This window comes from Nannospalax galili, unplaced genomic scaffold, assembly GCF_000622305.1.
Source record: "Nannospalax galili isolate Female #2095 unplaced genomic scaffold, S.galili_v1.0 scaffold45, whole genome shotgun sequence".
Taxonomy (NCBI): Eukaryota; Metazoa; Chordata; class Mammalia; order Rodentia; family Spalacidae; genus Nannospalax; species Nannospalax galili.
In genome coordinates this window covers 2,514,804-2,534,737 of record NW_008355775.1, presented here as the reverse complement: position 1 = coordinate 2,534,737, position 19,934 = coordinate 2,514,804, and the positions used below count along the sequence as shown (strand labels likewise).

At 40.1% G+C, this 19,934-nt stretch overlaps 1 pseudogene; it reads right to left on the bottom strand.

Moving 5' to 3' along the window:
- Positions 1-13,662: 13,662 nt before the first annotated feature.
- Positions 13,663-16,172, bottom strand: LOC103750297 (annotated as a pseudogene).
- Between the last annotated feature and the right edge of the window lie 3,762 nt (positions 16,173-19,934).

Here is a 19,934-nt window from a genome sequence, read left to right as displayed (position 1 = left end):
CAGGGTCTTGCTGTAGTCTCAGCTCTTCTGGAACTCACTATGTAGACCAGGCTGGCCTCACTCTCACAGAGATCCACCTGCCTCTGCCTCCTGAAGGCTTGGATTAAAGGCATACCTAGCTCAGATTTTTTTTTTAATGTAAGCACATATTGCTATACACTTTCCACTTAGGACTGCCTTGGCTGTTTCCCACAGGTTCTGATTAGTTGTGTTCTCATTTTCATTTATTGCTAGAAAATTTAAATTTTCATTTTTAATTTCTTGGATCCATTTTTCATTCAAAACATTATTTAGTCTCCAATTACATTTATGGTTTCTGTGGTTTCTCTGATTAATTTCCACTGTATTATACTGTGGTCATGTGAAAAGTTCAGATTTGATTACAGCCATAGACTGCACATCTTTCTTAAGTATTACTGTTACACGAATGGTTCTTACCATGGAAGCAAAACAGGTGACAGAAGAAAGGAAGAGAAGGACAGACCTGTAAATTGCTGAAACTATGTAACAAAGACAAAGGTTTGCCAAGCATGACAGCAAATGATAACTTACTGTGTAGGCACACTACACTGCCCAAACCAAGCCTCAGCCTCTACTCATCCTAGACAGGATCTATTTTCCCTACGGCTGTAGATGTTAGCTGACCCTGAATTGCTTCCAGTGAGATAGACTGGGATTCAAGTGTTAAAGATTTTTGTATTTGTTTACACACAGATGTTCAAGCTTAAAAGAAATCATCCAACCCCTACTCCCAAGTCACTACTAAGCATTACACATGGGAAGAATAAACTTTGTCTTGTCGATCAGGCAGTGAAGTTAGAAGTTCATAGTCACCTATAGTTATTCTAAGGTTCTCAACAACTGTGTATGGTAAACTTTCGGTTTGTTAAGTAATAGATTTTAGGCTCATTTTTACCATGAATTTAAGGACATTGGGAAGCACGTGTCTCATTAAGTTGTTTATAGAAAGAAACAAAGGAAGACCAGGGAAAGATATAACATCTATAGAGAACAGGAATTTGGAGAAAAGCAATGCCAGCACTGCAGAGCTAGCCCAGCACAACTCCAACACCAAGAGCACCTAAATGGGTGATTGTTTCAAGGCCTTTGAATATTAAGAAAAACAATCTTTTCACATAGCCTTGTACCTGATGTTTTGTTACACATTCCTCTTGAAAATTCATATTTCCGTCTGGTGTGGTTTTCCTTCCAGGGTAGGAATCCTTTAACTTTCCCATCCAGGTATGACAATGAAAAATCATATCACCTTTTATATATCTAAAATAATTTTAAAATTATTTTTATTTTATGTGTCTGAGTATTGCCTGTAGTGTGTAAGTAAGTGCACCTGTGTCATACAATGCCTTCAGAGTTCAAAGGAGGGCATGAAATCCCCTGTAACTGGAGTTGTGGATGGTTGTTAGCTGCCATGTGGGAGTCAAACCTGGGTCCTCTGCAAGAGCAGTCAGTGCTCTAATCTGCTGAGCCATCTCTCCAGCCCTATATATCTGAAATCATTTTTATTTTTCTTTCCTTTTCAAGGATGTTTTCATTTTGAAGAATTTTGGATGTACAAGGTTTTTTCTTTCAGTATCTAAGGAAGGTTGTTGATTTTCTTTTAGTGGGCATTGTTTCTGATGTAAAATCTGTTGCTAATTCGTATCTGTTCTTTTAAATGTTATACACACACACACACACACACACACACACACACACATATATTCCATGCCCCCCCGTGGTTCATTTTTTCTTTGTCAATTGCTTATCATGTGCTCTATTGCAGGTTTTGTCATGTATCTAGCTTGCAGTTTACTGCGCTTCTTAGGTCCATGGATTGATAGCTTCATTGGAATGGAAGTTTGTCCTCATTCATCTAGTCGAGTATGTTTCTATCTCACACCTCTCCTCTTTTATTCTAAGTATAAGTATATTTTGTCATTTAACGTCATCCCGAAGAGCACTGTGCTGTGTTCTTTTTCATTGTTTAGCTTTTCTTCTCTGTTTTTCATTCAGACTTTTTTTCCCACTGTATTTTTAAGCTTTTTAGCCTTTTCTGCTGCAATGATCAATCTTTTGTTAGTCCCATCCACTGGCTCTTTTAAACAGACATTACAGTTTCATCTCTCTATAGTAAATGTTGATTCTTTTGTGCTTTCCATGTTTTAACCTGTTTGATCTTACCTCTACTTTCTTCAGTTTATGAAGCATAAATGTATTAATGATTGCTTAAATAGTCTAAACTACAAATACCATTATCACCATCAAATAGAGTTCAGGGCCAACTCAAATGATGGCTTATTAATTTAATCACATAATTATTTTCTTACTTCTTTGATGAGCTTCAAATGCCAGACAGTAGGAATTGTGCTTGTTGGGTGCTGGATATGTTTGTAATCCCATAAATATTAAGCTTTGTTCTGTTGCTCAGTTTGTTCATAGTGGATCTTCTTAAACTTTGATCATAGTGGATCTTCTAAAATTGTTAGCAGAATCACAGTAGCAACAGTGTTGGGTTAGTTTTCCCCTATGACTGTCACAAGATTCTTCTATGTTCTTTGGCACTTTGAGAGTTTCCCTTGAGCTGTTGGAAACAGGTCCTATTTCTGGTACTGGGTGAGTTCTGGTTACCATTTCCTCCCTAACTTTCACAACATCCCCTCTCCAGCCCTCTACACACCAAGCTGGAGATTTCTGCACACTCATGCCCTAATCGGTACTTAGCAGTGTATGGGGGTTCTCTATTCCTCTGCTTTGTGACCTTTAGCAACTTTGGTTTCTGCATATTCATCATTCTCTCCTCAGCTCATGAGGTCCATGAATGCTGTTGGACTCTGTACTCTTATAGTGTGAGTTGAAAACTTTCTCTAAGTAGGAAGGTGGGCAGTTACATGTCTCTCAATATTTGAGTTTCATCTCTGACACCGTTCTCTCTCTGATGAGAAATTTCATGAGAGTTGTCATGTCTTAAGTTGTGTTTGATTTTGGCTGTTTCACAAAAAAGAGCACTTCCAATCCCTAATATGTCACTCTTACTTCCAAACTTGTTTGTAAAACCAATGTATTCTTCTGTCAGTTCCTTGCTCTGGACTTAATCATATTTTTTTCTTTAAGGATTCCTTACTGAGGTCCACACAGCTCTACTTACTTTCAAAACTCATCTGATAATCTCATTCCACTTCATTCACATGTCTTGCTTCTCTGTCGGTGTGCTAAGCTTGTTCCTGCCACAGAGTCCTAGCTATAGAACACTTCTGTACTTGAACCATTCTTCTCCCTAATTTCCTAATTGCTAACTCCTTCTCTTCATTCAGAACTCACCCAAATAGCTCCTCTTCAGTCGAACTATTCTATGTACATAGCTGTGTGTTTATCTCTCACACAGAAATATATATTCTTATATTTCATATCACTCATAAGCCCTCAACTCTGATATATTATGTAATTATCTGTTTATCATCTATTTCTCTCATTTTAAAGAAAAAAAAAGATCACATTCTTACTTTCCATTCCGTCTCCATAGATTATAACATTGCCTGGAACTTAGTAGTTGTTCTTTACATATTCATTGAGTGGATGGATGGATGGATGGATGGATGGATGGATGGATGGATGGATGGACGGGTCGATGGCTAAAAAGATGAGCTTTGCCTCAAAAGGCAATGGAGTAACCTACACAGAAAATTAGGTACTGTGTCACTTCAGACAGCTTTTCGTCCTCAGCTTGTAGCAGATGACTAAAGAAAAGAAAGATGTTTTTGTAGGAAATTGAAGCTAACTTCCTGCCTTCTTCTTGCCCTTGTGAATGAAAAGGAGATCCACGGTGCTGGCAGGCAGAAGCTGCGAGTATTGAAGATGTACTCTGGTGACCTCCCACCTCTGTTTTTATTTCTCTTTTTGTTGTTTCAGCTGTTGTTTCTCTTTCCTTTCATCTGACAAAATCCTCCATGTGGCTTGAAAGGTAGGCTTACTATCCACAGATGGCTGTGTTCATAATTCTTTTGCTGTAAGTCTTATTTGGCTGATTACTTTGGCTCTGTATGGCTTAACCGCCTCATTATTTTGTGGAGCCTGACACAACTTTGCTACTTTAAAAGGCATAAAAACATGTCCTCTCAAACTCTTACATCATCTGTCAAAATCAGGAACACATTTTCTCCTCCTCTAATACATATATCACGTAGGCCCAGAGTTTGTCTGAAGTCACTCTGTCATTATGTTTCTTACACTAATGTTGAATATCCTCAAAAATGGCATACTGTATACTGGTTTTGAGATAATAAATTGCTAAGTTACTATTGTGTATGATTAGGTCTCATGCATTGAATGTACTCAATTGAATTATTCTAGGAAGTGATTATGTATATTTTGTTTATGAATATATACTTGTGCAACATCTAAGCCTGGAGAGAAGTTTCCCTGCCCCAAACTCTGAAAAATAAATTTAATTTGAGTGACTTATCAAGTTATGCATTGATCACTCATGCATGAGATATTTGCCTCGATATCAGTGCCCTAAAACGTTGTTCTGGGTCGAGATAGTGGGAAGACATTTTGGAGAGAGCACAGATTATTTGGACAGAGAAAGGACAGAGTGAGATCAAGAGCAAGTGAGCAAGAGAGAGAAACATATCAGTTAAGCTTCCTTAATCTTAGTGAGGGTTACATATGATCATACCCTTTATGAATATTTATGATTGAAGTTTTTATGAATTGACCTGGGAACCTACCACAGGAGAATTTATTCTGAATCACAAATAAAATCACCTATATCTGAACTTTGAGAACACAATTTCTTTATAAGCTAAAAGCTCTCTATATTCAGGAAACAAAAAGACACAATTGCCCGTAAGCACTCTCAGGGAGAGGAAAAAGCATTTGTTCCCACAGAACAAATTAAATATACCACATTTGACAAAGATCCTGGTTGGCAGAGTGGACACTATGACAGGAAACCTAAGTCCTCATCTCATCTGTGTCACTCCTAGGCTCAGTCTGCCCTGTCTGTTAATGGTTATGGATTTGATCTGCTCTTTGGTCCTTAAAGAATGAAGGTAAGGGGTTTGACTCAGCAAAGGAATTTTTCAGTACTCAAGAAATTATACTAATAACAAATAACTAATGTTTTTACATGCTTTTCACAAAGCTTGTATCATAGTAGTGGTCTCAACCCTGGCAACCCTTTAGACTCTGAGAGCTTTAGAGATACATCTGATGCCACAGGCCTAACCCACAAAGACTCTGACTTAATTGGTCCAGGTGGACTGTAAGTATTAGGGTGTTTTTAAAGCTTTTCAGGTAATTCTAGTGAGAAGAGAAAAATCGAAAATCATGCTTGTACAGGTACCAAAACACTTTTGCTCTTTCCTGCCAAAGCCTATCTCTCCCAACTCTGCCCCAGTCTCTAGGCCTCTAGAAGGGGTAACAATTCTCTACCTTCTCACTTTGGTGATCCCTCAGCCCACAAGGCTGTGCAGGCCAGTGTGTCTGTACCCTATGATGGCCAGGAGGCCTTCCCTGCCTACAACTGGAATTTCTCTAGGACAGAAGGATACATCCACAGAACAGATGACTTGCTCTCAGCAGGCTTAAGAGAATAGGATTGGGCTTACAGGGTTGAATGGCATGCTCCTTATTCTCTAAGGATGCTCTTTTAGTAGATGAACCCAGCAGGGGAATTTTCTGAGCAATTTAATTCAAATTACAATCTACTTCTGTTCTGAAAGACCCACAAATCAATACCACAATTTCTATTGTAAGTCAGTGAGATTGAGTATGGATATTAATATTTTATGTGCTGAGAAATCTATCCGTTTACTCAAAGATAGTTTCAGAAAACCTTGAACATATACCTCCTTTGTCAGTTTCTAAGAAAGCCAGGCACAGGTAGGCACTTGAATGATCCAGATACAATTAACTTTCTTGGTTCAGTAGCACTTAGTTCAATAATTGCCCCTGCAGAGAGCAAGTTTTGCTTTGGCCAGTCTTTCAGTGATTCACAATTCCGATTGCATGTAGGATTACCTGGAGAGCTTTTAAGAATATTAATAGCTGAGCTACCCTAGGGGAAAACAACTTTGGCCCAGGGCATGATTCAGAAATCCCATCAAGATGTTTTCTATATTTTCATATTAAATATTTGCTTAATATTTAATGCTTTCTACATGGAGAGGAAGTTAGAAATGCCACCCCCAGCAATGCTCAGCAGGCCATGTTGGGGAAAGGTACAGCCTCAACAAGTTCACAAAACCTTTTTAGAGGTGATACATTTGATTTGGTTTGGCAACGCTGGATTTTGAGGAATAGTGCTACCCAGAAGCAATGTATATAAACCTTCAGGAATTATCTTCTTTTTACATTTTAGAAGCTGTTTATATCGAATGTCATATACATTACCAGTATCTTCATGTTTATTTTCCAACAAGTCATTATGAAACTTAGAGTGAGTGGCTATGGAGATGGTAACTTTGTTTAACAGAATCCTGAAGGGATGGAGTAACCTGCCCGTTGCCAGCAGAAGGGAGGGGCAACCTGTGGCTTGACATGAGACTTTCAAAGGAAACTTTCTGATACCATGGCTATTTCTGGAAGAAAGATATTTTTCCTCACAGGAAAAATGCACAAGGCTTTTCTTTGTCACTGACATTTAGGAGAGCCCTTTAAATTTTTATATTAAAACTTTGGGCAACAGTCTCTAAATGCTGTTTTTTTGTTTTGTTTTGTTTTTTAACCAACCCTGTAAATGCCTTGTAGTACTGCAATGGAGACTCTCTTGGAGTGAAGAAAAAAATGAAATCACTCTTGACCCATGCTGAAAATGTGTCAGGACTTCTACTAAATGTGCTTGGTAAAGACAAAAAAAAAGAATCTCATTTTCTAATCTATATGGATATTAAACTAAATATTCACCAACCAGTTCTAGTAGGAATCTCCTTCTGACACCTGAATACCTTTATAAGCATATATGCATGTATGTCATTTTCATTAAAGACCAAGAAAACCACCATTAATAAGAATTATATTTAAAATGTCCTGAGAAATTTATTAATTGTAAATCAAAATAAGGAAGAAAGGAATGAAGGCAGGTAGGAAGGTCGAGCTTTGAGAATTTCTGTCTGGATTGGCAGTATCCATCCAAGTCCTGCTAAGACACTTGGCAAGGTACACGAACTGCACTGTAGGTTAGCCCAGTTACCTATAGGATTTGCTACCCGTATTTCTTTACATATTGGGGCCTCAGTTTCCAAAATGGGCTATTTCCTCAGAGTCCTAGGACTTCCTGACATGAGGAAAGAGAGTAAGAGTCTGACCTAGAAGGTAAAAGAAGAAAACTGTGGACAAGAAGTAATAAAAATACATTTAGTGTGATGGTATATCTTTAACTTCAACACTCTGGAGGCAGAGGCAGGCAGATCTCTGTGAGTTTGAGGCCAACCTGGTCTCCCTGTCTTAAAACAAGACAAAACAAACAAACAAAAACCCTAGCAACAACAAAACCCCTTTATATCCAAATGGACTCAACTCACTAATAAAGAGATGCAGACTGACTGACTTGTTTTAAAGTAATGAAAATGCTTGTTCAAAGCATGTGGTGGGAGACCCACATTCTTGGGAGCAAGTGCAAGCAGCTACTCATTTCTGATGCGTAGCAGCAGCAATCTGGGCCACTCCTGCTATGCCTGGTTGTGCTCTATGCAATTGCACCACTAATCTATTTCCCACAGAACCCCAAGAAAGCATTTTAGGTGTTGTTTGTGGAAAAGACATAGCAAGGTCATGGTCTAGCTTTTGAGCCTTGAAACTAGATCCTTCTGTGTTTTGGGTGAGTTTTAGGAAATTGCCTGTGTTATTAAGGAAAAACCAGAGCGTTTTATTTTGAGGAAGATGGGAAAATGGGTCTTTTCCTTTCTTTGCTTATGCCAGACCCTTTAGGCTAGCTTCTAGAATGCTTAGGGCTTTCATCAGAACTAGCAGAGTGGCAGTAAAATCAACTCAATATTTAAAACCTCTGTGCTCAGGGAAAACACACACAAACTGGATACATCCTGCCCTACCAGAAGAAGCCATTACTGGAGATGAAGTGTTAAACATTCTCTCTTTAGCAAGGGTGAAAAACTGCATGCAACCTAATCTTTTCATTTGGGATTTAGAAGGCTCTTGCAGTAATTAACAGTAGAGCCACTTGACTTAGCAAGATCCATCCTCTTGGGAAATTTGGGAAGCTGCCCACAAAAAACTGGCGCTCAAGGGGATTACATCCTGATCCTTTGGGAGAGACCCTCTTATTTGTTCTTTGAAGTAACTGCTTCTCTCTTGGTGTCAAAGTGGCTCTGTTCTTGGAGCTGGCTTTCAGGTTGGAGTCTCTGCTAAGCACCTAAGTGACCTTTCTCCTCAGTTCTTTGGGAAATTTACACAGTAATCCTTTAAAAGCATTATAGAGATCAAAAATAATTCTTAATGTAAAGTGGAAGAAACTACTCAGAACTCCCATTCCTGATGTTGGTTTTTCTTAAAGGTGGGAGGAATCTAGGTAAGGTCTTTTAGCGCTCTTCTCCTCCAGACTTTCAATTACCAGCCTCTTCATTCCTGGCCCAGAACATGGGTCAACACTCACTATTCCCCAGACTTAGACATTCTTTGCTGAATGTCCTGGGTCAGGATTTACTCCGTAAATGAGGAGGCAGGAACTAATCTTGCCACTATGTCTGCCTTGAGGGGTGGCCTTAGCTTAGCCTGGGTCCCTGGGACCAGGAGTTGCCCAGGAGGCAAACTTAGCCCTTTACTTTTTCTGCATCATCTATCCTCAGTGCTGCTCCAGTCCCTTCTCAGGAAAAGGAAATGGTCCTCTTTGTTTCTGTCTGCTTTGGGGACATTAGCATTTTCTATCCTTTGCTGAGGATGCTTGTTAGTGCTTGGGCACTGATTTTCTTGCTTCTTTCCATACTGGTTGCATTTTCAAAGTAATATCATTAGTTGTGTTCATTCATCTTGTTTAGCTCGTTCTGTGTTTTTTGTTTTAAGTCTAGTTGTATAGCCCAAGTTGGCTTTGAACTTATGGTCCTCCTGCCTCTAATTCCTAGTGCTGGGATCACAGACATACCACATCCACCACTCCTAGAAACTGGAAATTTATTATTAAAGAATTATCTTGCATATTTATAAAATTTATTTAAAATTAATCAAGTAGTTAATTAACTTCATTAATTTCATTGCATTGTAAGGAAGGTAGTTTTTTTTTTTTTTTGATAGTTCATCATTTCACCATCTTAAGTCAGAACAATTGTTAAACATTCTAAAACTGTTTTGGAGGGAATTTTTTGTGAACAACAGACAACTTTATTTAAAAATAAAACATCCATATTTACATCCTTGATGTGTATATTTGATCAAATTACTTTAAGACTTTTCTCAACTTTAAATTACTCATCACCTAACAATGCCACAATTATTATCCTAAAGGATGGTGTCTAGGTTTCAATACAATACCTAAGATCTTAAGCCATCAATAAGTGATACTGACAAGTATGCTAAATAAATCTATCCCACAAGGGCAAGGAAAGAACAGAATTGATGATGCAGGAAGACATCAGTTTGTTAAGAATCAACAAAGAAACAACCAAGGACATAATATTAGGGAAGAAAACAAAGTTATAGGGACAAACAACAGAGAAGAGCTCCAATAGTACCTAAGACCAGGAGTGCTATAGACCCCACTCAGGCAGCTCCACACATATGACACAATGCGCACACTTCTCTATGTACACTCACTCACATACATGCTTCTTATGTATACAGGACGTATTTTTTTGAAAATGAATCTTTTTTATTTGTGTATTTAGCTTATAGTCTGCCTTCCCTAGTCTTGTTGTCAACAATGCCCTTAGCTGTTTTTGGCACAGTTCTAGCCCAGATCAAATTATTCACTTGACTACACTTTGAACTGACCTTGTAAACAAGCTTCCTTCCCGTCTGTGGTCCATGTGGCTTCTGTGATCCTGTATTTTTTAACCTGTTAAGTTCAGCTTTGTGGATTTGACATCCAGCTCCCACTGGAACCTGGCAGTGGTTTCCTATTTCTGGTTTATTGCTAAGGAATGATCAGAAAGAGAAAGCATTAGGGCAAGATTACCACAATACACAAAGAAAGAAATATATCTATAGTGAACATTTCTACAGCCAAATAAAAGGAGCTTCCTCCCAGGGTGATTTTTCTGCCTTTGTCCTGACTTAGAAAATGAACTATAATTCTCTGAATTATTTGCCACATTACCTACTTTATCAACCATGATATTTTAATCTTCACATCTGCTCGTAATTAAGGAGAAGACTGAATGTCATAAGGACACTAGACTATGTGCCATGAGACGTGTTAGCTGCTCCTGAAAAATTCTGGCTAAGTTTGTCTGATTCTTTAAAAGACTTATACACAGAGAAATAAACAAAGAATAAATTAATTAATAACTCAGCTAGCAACATTTCTGGAGTATTGGTAGACCTGTAGATGTGTACCAAAATATTCAGATGATATTTGTTCAAGTTCAGAATGAAGCCTAAGTCCAGAGATTCCAAGTGCAATGTGGAAGGAAATAAATGGGAAGAATAAAATTTGAAATGCTTGGTAACTCAGGATTGGAATATGTTAAATGATATAATAGTGTTATCAATAAAGGTGGTTTTGCACATGAATTCTCTCAATAAACTGTAAGCTTCATCTGACAAATACTGCTGAGGACCAACTGATTCCTGAGTTAGGGTTCAGAAAGAAAAGGAACCTGAATAGAAATATGGTTTAAACTTATCACAGCAAGAAGATAAAGGAATATGCAAAGAACCATTTTCTCTAAACATTTAGAACAAAGTAACTCCAGACATCACAACAGAGATGCAGGGGGAAGTTCATGAAGATATGCAAGATCCAAGACAAGAGGAAGTTTTTTCTTAAGATATAACTGTTTTAATAAGTCATTTATCCAGAAAAAAATTAACTTAGAAGAAATGAATTCTCAGAATTCAGAAATAGTCCACAAACAGTTCAAATAGACATCACAATCTACAATTTTCAACTTTTCAGGATTTGGCAATACATATTTTGATCAATAAATATAAGTCCCAGTAATAAGCCAGCTATGGCTCCCCCAGCCAGAGAATACAATTTAATTAATTCAGAAACTGCTACTGCACGGGCATGTGATAGAAGATATTTACAAACTACAAGATAACAAGCAAAATCCCCCAAACAGAAGCAAAGGTCCCTGAGAATTAGTTCTATAGAAACGCACTGCTGTTTTATGCTTTGGGTGCCATACCAATTCATTGCTCACTTACTTCCTCAACAACCATTTAGCATGTATTACACTATGCTGCAGGCCGCAGTTTCTGAACAAGCCTGTCCTCCATGGATAATTCCATGCCCTCTCTTTGACAATAGCTCATTGGATCTGATGAGACAATTAAAGATACTTCCAGAAGTTACGCTTTGGGAGATTTGGCCGAACATCTGAAATGGGGCCAATTTTCCCTGGAAATTTGGAGACCAAGGAACTTGGGTAGGTAGCAGGTTGGGATTAGAAACTTATCTACGAAGACTTTCATGATGTAACAAGGGCTGAAGAAATTCCTACTAGCTGTGTACAAGCTGAGGAAGAGATGGGTACAGATGAAAAGGGATTCTGTACACAGTGAGTGGCAGAGTCCCATTCCTGACAGATTTATAACTTCAGGTCCCATGGTCTGATTACAGTGAAGTTTCAGTTTTGAGACTCTTATGAGCCTTACTGTATCTTTGTAATCGAATACTGGAGTTGGGTTAGGCAGGTTTCTGCTTCTTGTCATGAAAGGGCGTTGGCTGAAATATTGTCTGATCTGGTGTCCTGAAGAATATGGCTCAACTCATCAACTTGGAAAGGAGCATACTGGTACAGGTCATTTAGATGACAGAAGTCATACTTTTTAAAAATTATTTTATTTATTATTTTTATTTTATGTGTATGAGTGTATTTCCTAATAAACACCCAATTGTGCAATGCCTGTGGAGGTCAGAAGATGGTTTTGGATCCCCTGGAACTGGAGTTACTGACAGTTTTTAGCCACCATGTGGGTGCTGATAATCAAATATGGGTGCTCTGCAAGAGCCATCTCTCCAGCCCCAAGGAATCACACTTTTATCATAGTCATTGCTTTAAAACACAAAACAAGGCAAAACAAAACAAAAAAAAAAACCTCAAAGACAATATACTAGAGTTTAAAAGAAAAATCCCCAAGGCGGGCCAGCTGCAAATCTCAGCCACTTCTCAGAGGAGGGAGATGGAGAGTATGGAAAGCCATGCCTTTTCGAGTTACTCACGGGGGCTCAGCACACAGGCAGTCATATGGCAGATAAGAAATACGTGACAAAAAGGGGGACTGGGAGCTTTAAAGAAAGAGTGAAGAGCCCAATGTGTTGGGGAAAGTATGCTTAGAAAAGAGGAAGAGGCAATAGAAATGTTACACTTCCCTGAGTAACTGAGAAAAGCAAGCAGACTTAATGAAACTGTGTCTGCGGCCCTGTAAGCCACTGCCATAACCATTGTTATATTTATAATGATCACCATTATGATCTATATTTGAAGCAAATATAGACATCAATTTATTTTTTTCCTTTTTTAATTTTACATATATGCATGTGTACAAGTGCACAAGTGCACCCATGTCATGCCGTGCCTGCAGAGAGCAGAAGAGGGCGTCAGAGCCCCTGGAACTGGAATTACAGATGGTTGTTAGTTGCCATGTGGGTGCTGGGATTTGGACCCAGGTCTTCTGCAAGAACAGCCAGTGCTCTTAACCTCTGAACCATCTCTCCAGTCCCATAGACATCAATTTATAAGTAAAATTTGAATTTGTTAACCTGACATGCTGGGTAGAGCTTTGAACACATTGGATGTATAGTAATATGTCACTGAAGCTTACTAGTAACTCTGAAGTCGTAACAGTCAGATAAGAAACCAGGATTCTTATGACTAATTATTCACATAGTTCTTATGTGTTTAAAACCTTGTCTACACCATTCCATTTCCAAAATATAAATTCAGATTACTGCCATGCGTCTGTGAAGTTGTCACCATGAACTTCTTCCATCCCCCTGACATACTTTAAATCCTGAAGCATGCTCTTTGATCTTTTTGTTTCTGTCATTAAGAGGCCCACTGTGTGATAAATCTTGGCCAGTAAAAAAATCTCCAGATGAAATAACTTTTGATAATTGTAATGACAATTTCTGACTCAAAGTGTTATTCTACAGGCCAGAAATAGTTAAAAAATTCTATTATTTGGAAAACTAAATTGTGTTCTTCTCCCTATAAAATAAAGGATAGTCTTTTAATTATATGGATATGCCAACAGAGTTTGTGTTTCTTACAATCAAAAGAATCAGTCATTATACTAATATTTACCTATGAGAATGTATGGTAAAAAGTGACATTTGTAAGCATTTTAATAGTCATGAGTTAATTCCAGTTCAAGAAATATTTTCATTTTTTCCCCCTTGGAAAACAACTTTATTTACAAAGCAGGTTTAAAATAACACGAAGTGACAAGCCTAGGGAAGTGCACTGCTGGCTCTTGGGGACCCCTGTATGACATCCAGGCATCCAGGCAAAGCCTAAAGGAAGGCCAGCTCTGTGAGGGGACCTAGAATTTGAACTCCTTGTATTTCTTGCTACTCCTGCAGCTGTCCTGGGGCTGAGCTGTCTGTTTTTTTGCCTCTGTTTAGCAGCGCACTCCCTACCATGTTGCTGAAGTCTTTCTTTTCCACTTGTGGCTGCTGCTCCCTCACACGGCTACTCATTCTTCTGGGTCATGGCTATGGGGTCCAGCTCCAACTCCTGCGGTGCCAGTGCCAATTCCACACCTTGCAGCTCAGGGCCTTTCCCGCTCATGACGGTGGACGTATCATAAATGTGAGTTGATTCCCATCATGGCTCCTCCAACAGTGGCTGTTCTCATCTCTGGCAACAAAGTGAACAGCTGAGGTGTCTCACTTCCATCCATTGCTTCCTTGATCTTCTTCTTCCTTAGCTCAACGAGTTCTGGGGTCTTCATTCCAGCCAGCAGTGATGGGAAGCCTCCAGGGGTGATGAGGCCACTGTCTTCATCACTTTCTTCCTCTTCCTCTTCTTCCAAGGACTCTTCATCAGATGGCTCCAGTTCCCCCGAAAGGGTCCAGTCAATCTCTCCTTCAGTTTTGATCTGAAATTCGGCAGCAAATTCGGTTCCAAACACCTGGCAGTAAAATGGTTTACCATTCTCACCTTTGCCTCAGCCACCAGCATGGTAACCAAAGGAACGGCTCTCAGGGATAGGCGAATTCAGTGCAGAGATTTTCAGGTTTGGATAGGATGACCTGGCAGTCGGCCCCTGGGGAGGGACCTTGTGGGCATTTGTTCTTACTGGCATCCCCAAGGAAATCCCCAGCTCATCAGATCTCCTGGTTCTTTTTCCTTCTGTTGTGTTTCAAACTCCTTCCCCTCACAGTATAGGTCCCCATGGATGGTCAGCTTTGGCTTGGTCTGCCACTTGAAGAAAGCATAATGCAGTTTCTGGTAGTCAATATAGATCATCCCCATCTTGGGCCGAACTTTCTCTCGTATTTGGACTTCATGGTCTTTTGTTCTTCCTTTTTCTGGAGAGCCTCCCACATCTCCTGAATGCCCATGAGTTTGTTGAAGTCTGGTAGCTCGATGGGGGCGGGGGGGAGCTTCTTGATGCCCCGTTTGCCTTGCAGGTACTTGTGCTTAAAACACCAGTGGCATGGTACAGGAGCAGAGTTCCGAGGGGCCTTGTGGTGAACTAAGAGCTTAGTGTCTTGCGCTGTCACATCGTGCATCTCCACATCAGGCCAAGCCACCAGCTGCTTGAGGTCCGCCACAGTAAAACAGTTCATTCTGCGCAACTTCTTTTATAGCTTGGGGCTTCTGGCTTCTTTTTCTGCTCACCATCACTGCTGTGGTCATCGCTGCCCTTGTGCTCCTCCTCAAAGCCCCCCTCTTCTTGGGGACTGCAGAGTTCTCCATTTTGTCAAATTTCTCTGGCTCCTCGTTCTCTTTCTTCATGTCATCAGTTAGCTTGCCTCTTGAAGAAGATGAACTTGGGCTCGTAGATTTCATGTTTTTCAGCCACATACTGGTTCTCAACATCAGCGGCAGGGAAGTCATTCTCTGGGTCTCCAGAGCTCGTGGAGGATGCCACCTGCGCCCGCTGGGGCCTGTTCTTCTTTTGGTTCCAACACGTCGGGTTTTTCTCTGTTTCGGATATGGACATCATGTCCTCCTCAGTCTCTGATGCCGACTGGCCCAGGGATGAGCGAGTATCTGTTTCCATTTCCTCTTCCTCCTGCTGAGAGTTCATCTCTTTCTGACCTCTGTTCTTCAGCTGCAAAATCTTTTCCAATGCCTGCCCGGTCTTGAGACCTACAGAGGGATCATCCATTTCTCTGTTCTCATCTCCAGGGCCCGGCGGGGGGACCCAGAGGCCGAGGAACAGGGTCCCCATTGGCAGGACAGTAGAAGTGAGGCCCACAGGGACTACTGGAGCGGCAACTCGAGGTCCCAGAGAAGTGTGAAAACCAACCTGACCCATGTCTTGTGGAGGTCGTGGGACTGGCGTGCCCATCTTGGCAATCCCCTGCTGTTGCTCCTGCTGCAGTAACAGCTGCCTGTTTGGCACGCTCCTCTTGCTGCATCAGTAAAGCTGCCTGTTTCTGTGCCAGCTTCAGCCGTTCCTCCTCTCATAGTGCCATAGACCCATTCACGTGGAGAGGAGGTGGGGGGCCCAAATTTGGTGGGGAGGCACAGGAAAGCCAAGGCCAAGGCCTGGTGGAGGTGGTGGGGGTGGTGGAGGAGGCTGTAGAGGGGGGAGTCCCATGGATGGTGGTGGCATGGGAATTTCAGACAGCTGTGCTGATATGGGAGGGCTTTGTCCCCATCCTCCTCCCTTCTCAAAACAGGCCGACTCAGCATTATGCAGGTCTGGCCGGTGTAGGTCTGCAGCCTACACCAGCTCCTTGTGACTCTGATCTCTGCCAGTTTGGCCTGGAGCTCCTGGGCAGCCCAAGCGTCATAGTAGCCTGGAGGTGGCGGTGGCAACTGCAGTTCTCCGTTTCGAAATATTTTCCTATGTTTATAAAAGGAGCATTGTTCCATTATGCAAAACAAAGAAGTTAGAAGAATTCACTAGAAACTGCAACCAATCAAATATTTGTAAATTAGGCAAATCTCTTTGTGGTCAAGAAAACCACATACTAAAGAAAAGCATTAGTAAAATATTGAGTCAAGGATGGTCAGGTGGATTTATAGTTGCACTGACCATTGTTATATAACAAAAATAGACGTGTAAGGGACACAAAATGAACAAAGTACCCTTGAAAAGTACAACAAAGTTGGAGAACTGAACACTATTTTAAGAATTACTCTACTATTATAAGTACAGTAGAGTTGGTAAATGGCTGCTAGCCAGCTTCCACTGCTGTGGCAAAATATCTGAGAAAAACACCTTAATGGAGGAAAGATTCAGTTGAGTTACCGGGTTCAACAACCAGGTGTTCACTTGTCTCCTTATTTCCCGGCTATGGTGAGGCAGAGGAGCATGGCACAGGAAACCTCACATTTACAGACAGGAAGTAGAAAGGCAGGAAGAAGAGGTAGAGACTAGTTTCTCCCACTAGGCTCCACCTCCTAAAGTTTCCATCACCTCCCAACAGTTAACCCCATGTTGGAACAAGTCTTGAACACCTGACATCTCAGATCCAAATTGTAACAATAATTCAATGGAATAATGTATAGAAGTGTTTAAAAATTCATAAATACTTAGTGAATTTTTAACAAAGAAAACTAATTCAGTGAAAATGATACTCTTTTTATCAATACATGGTAGCATAGACCTGTAATACCAACTTTTTGGATGATTAAAACAGTAAGCTCTAGGCCTGCCTAGGTTATAGAGTGAATCAAGGATAGTCTGGCCAACTTACTGACAGCCTGTCTCAAAATAAGAAGTAAAAGAAGATTGGGGCTATAGCTCAGTGGTAAAGCATTGGTCTAGCATGTACAATCCCTAGTTCAATCTGTTTTTACCTTCTCACAACAAAAAAGAAAAGGAAAAGGGCTGGAGAGATGGCTCAGAGGATAAGAGTGCTTGCTGTTCTTCCAGAACACCCAGGTTCTGTTCTCAGCACCCACATCTGGTGGATTACAACCACTTGTAACTCCAGCTCCAGGTGATCTGATGCCCTCAGGGGGCATCCACAGGCATCTACACACACATGGCATACACATACATAAACAACACATACACATAAATAACAATAAAAATAAACCTTAAAAAAGAAAGAAAAATAAACTCCAGTGGATGTTACTATATTAGAAATTAATATAGAGAAAATTGAATTTAAATTCAACTTCTCACCACACATGAAAACTGATTTGAAATGAATTAAACCTCTAAGTTTAAAAATGCTAAATAATAATTTTTACTTGTTTGGCTTTGAAACATTATGTATCCAAGCCTAGCCTTGAACTTACTTCCTGCCCCAGGCTGGCTTCTAACTCATATCATCCTCCTGCCTCAGTCTCCCAGGGGCTGTGATTACAGGCATGTATCACCACACTCAGCTGTAAATAATATTCTAGATGAAAACAGAGAATTTCTTAAAAGACAAAATACATAAACCATACGAGTGAAAACTGATAAGCCACATAAGCGAAAATTGATAAACCTAATTTCATCAGAAGAAACACTTCTGCTCTTTGGTAGATAGTATTGAAAATTTAGTGGTTTGCTCATAACTGAGAGAATATATTCATTATATATATATATATATCAAAATATTTGTACCTAGACTACATAAAGAACCGCTGAAACTAAAAAACAGAAAGTCAGATAGTTCAATTGAAAGAAATGGGCAGAAGATTTGAAAACACACACACACACACACACACACACACACACACACACACACACAAAATCATTAGTCATCGTGAAGTATAAATTAGCCTGGAGTGGTATTATGCTCCTGTAATCTCAGTACTTAGGATATAGAGGTAGGACAGTCAGGAACTTGAGGCCAGCCTGCGCTATGTGGCAAGTTCAAAGTCAGTCTGGATTACATGAGACCTTTCCTGAAAAGCCCACAAATTTTAAAAAGGAATATAATACCCACATGAAATACCACTTTATACTTGCTAAAACAGCTGATATTAAAAGACTGCAATTATTTTTGGTGATGTGATAGGACTGGAACTCTCATAATTTGGTTATATAAATGTAAAATGGAATAACCAAACTAAATGGCAGTTTTGTATTAAATTAAATACACATTTACATACAACCCAGCAATCCCATTCAGACATTCACTCAAAAGAAATGAAAATGTGTGTTCTCACAAAGGCATATAAATAAATGTGTATAGATGTTTTGTTCAAAAAAGTAGATCATTAGAATTAACATAAATATACAGTAACCGATAAGTAGATAAATTTAACTGATGTGCACAAGGGAATTTGGGGTTAACAGAGCCAAATACTCTATATCTTAGTGTCAAAGTGAGTCTATGAATTCATACACAGAAAATTAAAACCTATTTTAGAGGTACAACTTAAAACCTTTTTGTGTGTATGTGGGGTGGCAATGTATATGTGTAGTGTGTGTGTGCGCATGTGTTTGCATGTGTACCTGTGGAATCCAGAGGTGGATGTCAGATGTCTTCCTCTATCACCATCAACCTTGGTTTATTTTTTTAATTTTTAATTTTGGGTTGATTTTTATGTGTATGAGTGGTTTTTCCCGTACACATGTATGTGAACCACATGTCTGTATGCCCGAGGAGGCCAGAAGAGGGCACCAGATTCCCCTGGAACTGGAGTTACATGCAGCTGTGAACCACCTTGTGGGTGCTGGAAACTGAACCCCAGTCCTCTCTAAAAAACAAGTCCTCTTGTTTTACCACAGGGTTTTAACCACAGAGGCATCTCTCCAGTCCTCCACCTTGTTTGTGACAGCATCTCTTACTGAGCTCAGAGCTCACCAAATGGCTAGACGGGCTGGCCGTGAACTCTGGGGATTTTCCCAATTCCAATGCTCCCCACCTTAGGTCTCCTGGAAGAACAAGTTTTACGGGCGTGAGCTCTTACTACCAGCTTTTTACATGGTCACTGAGGATCCGGCCTCAGGTTATCATGCTTGTTCAGCAGGCACTTTAATGACTAAACTACCTTCCCATCCTCTTTGTCCAAATTAGCAAAATATAACTGAACAAAGAAGTTTAGCAGAATGACTTGTGAATCTTCTAGAGACACCCAAGTGTCACTGTCACAACAATAAATCAACCCATTGATTTTCCAGATCTTGGCTCTTCATTTGTCTGAAAAGGTATTCTTTCTTTGGACAGAGGTATCTGACAATATTTCTGCAACCCACAGGAAAATGCTAAAATTCTCTAAAAATCAGTATAGTTCCAACCCTAAGATGATTTTTTTTAAAAACTAGCATAGGGAAGAAGAAATGAATGATGCTTTTGAATAAATTAGAATTGTGTTTAAATCGATTTATAAATAACTTTATTCACATGCCTTTTTGGATTTCTAAATATCTGATTTGTACAAAGTGTTCATCAGCACCAATTTTTAGTTAAAACTGTTTCTGGGGGAGGGTTGTGCTGAGACCATAGCAGACCACAGGAGAGAGACTTGATCTGGTCTCCTCATGGTGCTAAGCTTCCACAGATCCCTCCCTGCCAAACCCCCTAATTGGGATTATGTGAGGCCCATCCCACTTTGCCAGGGGTAGAGCTCTCTGCCTTATAGTAGAGTCAGTGCTGAGACATTGGCAGACCATCTGAGAGTGCCTAGATCTGGCCTTCCCCTGGGTAGGGGCTGAGACCTCAGCAGACTGCCTGAGAGTGGCTGTGT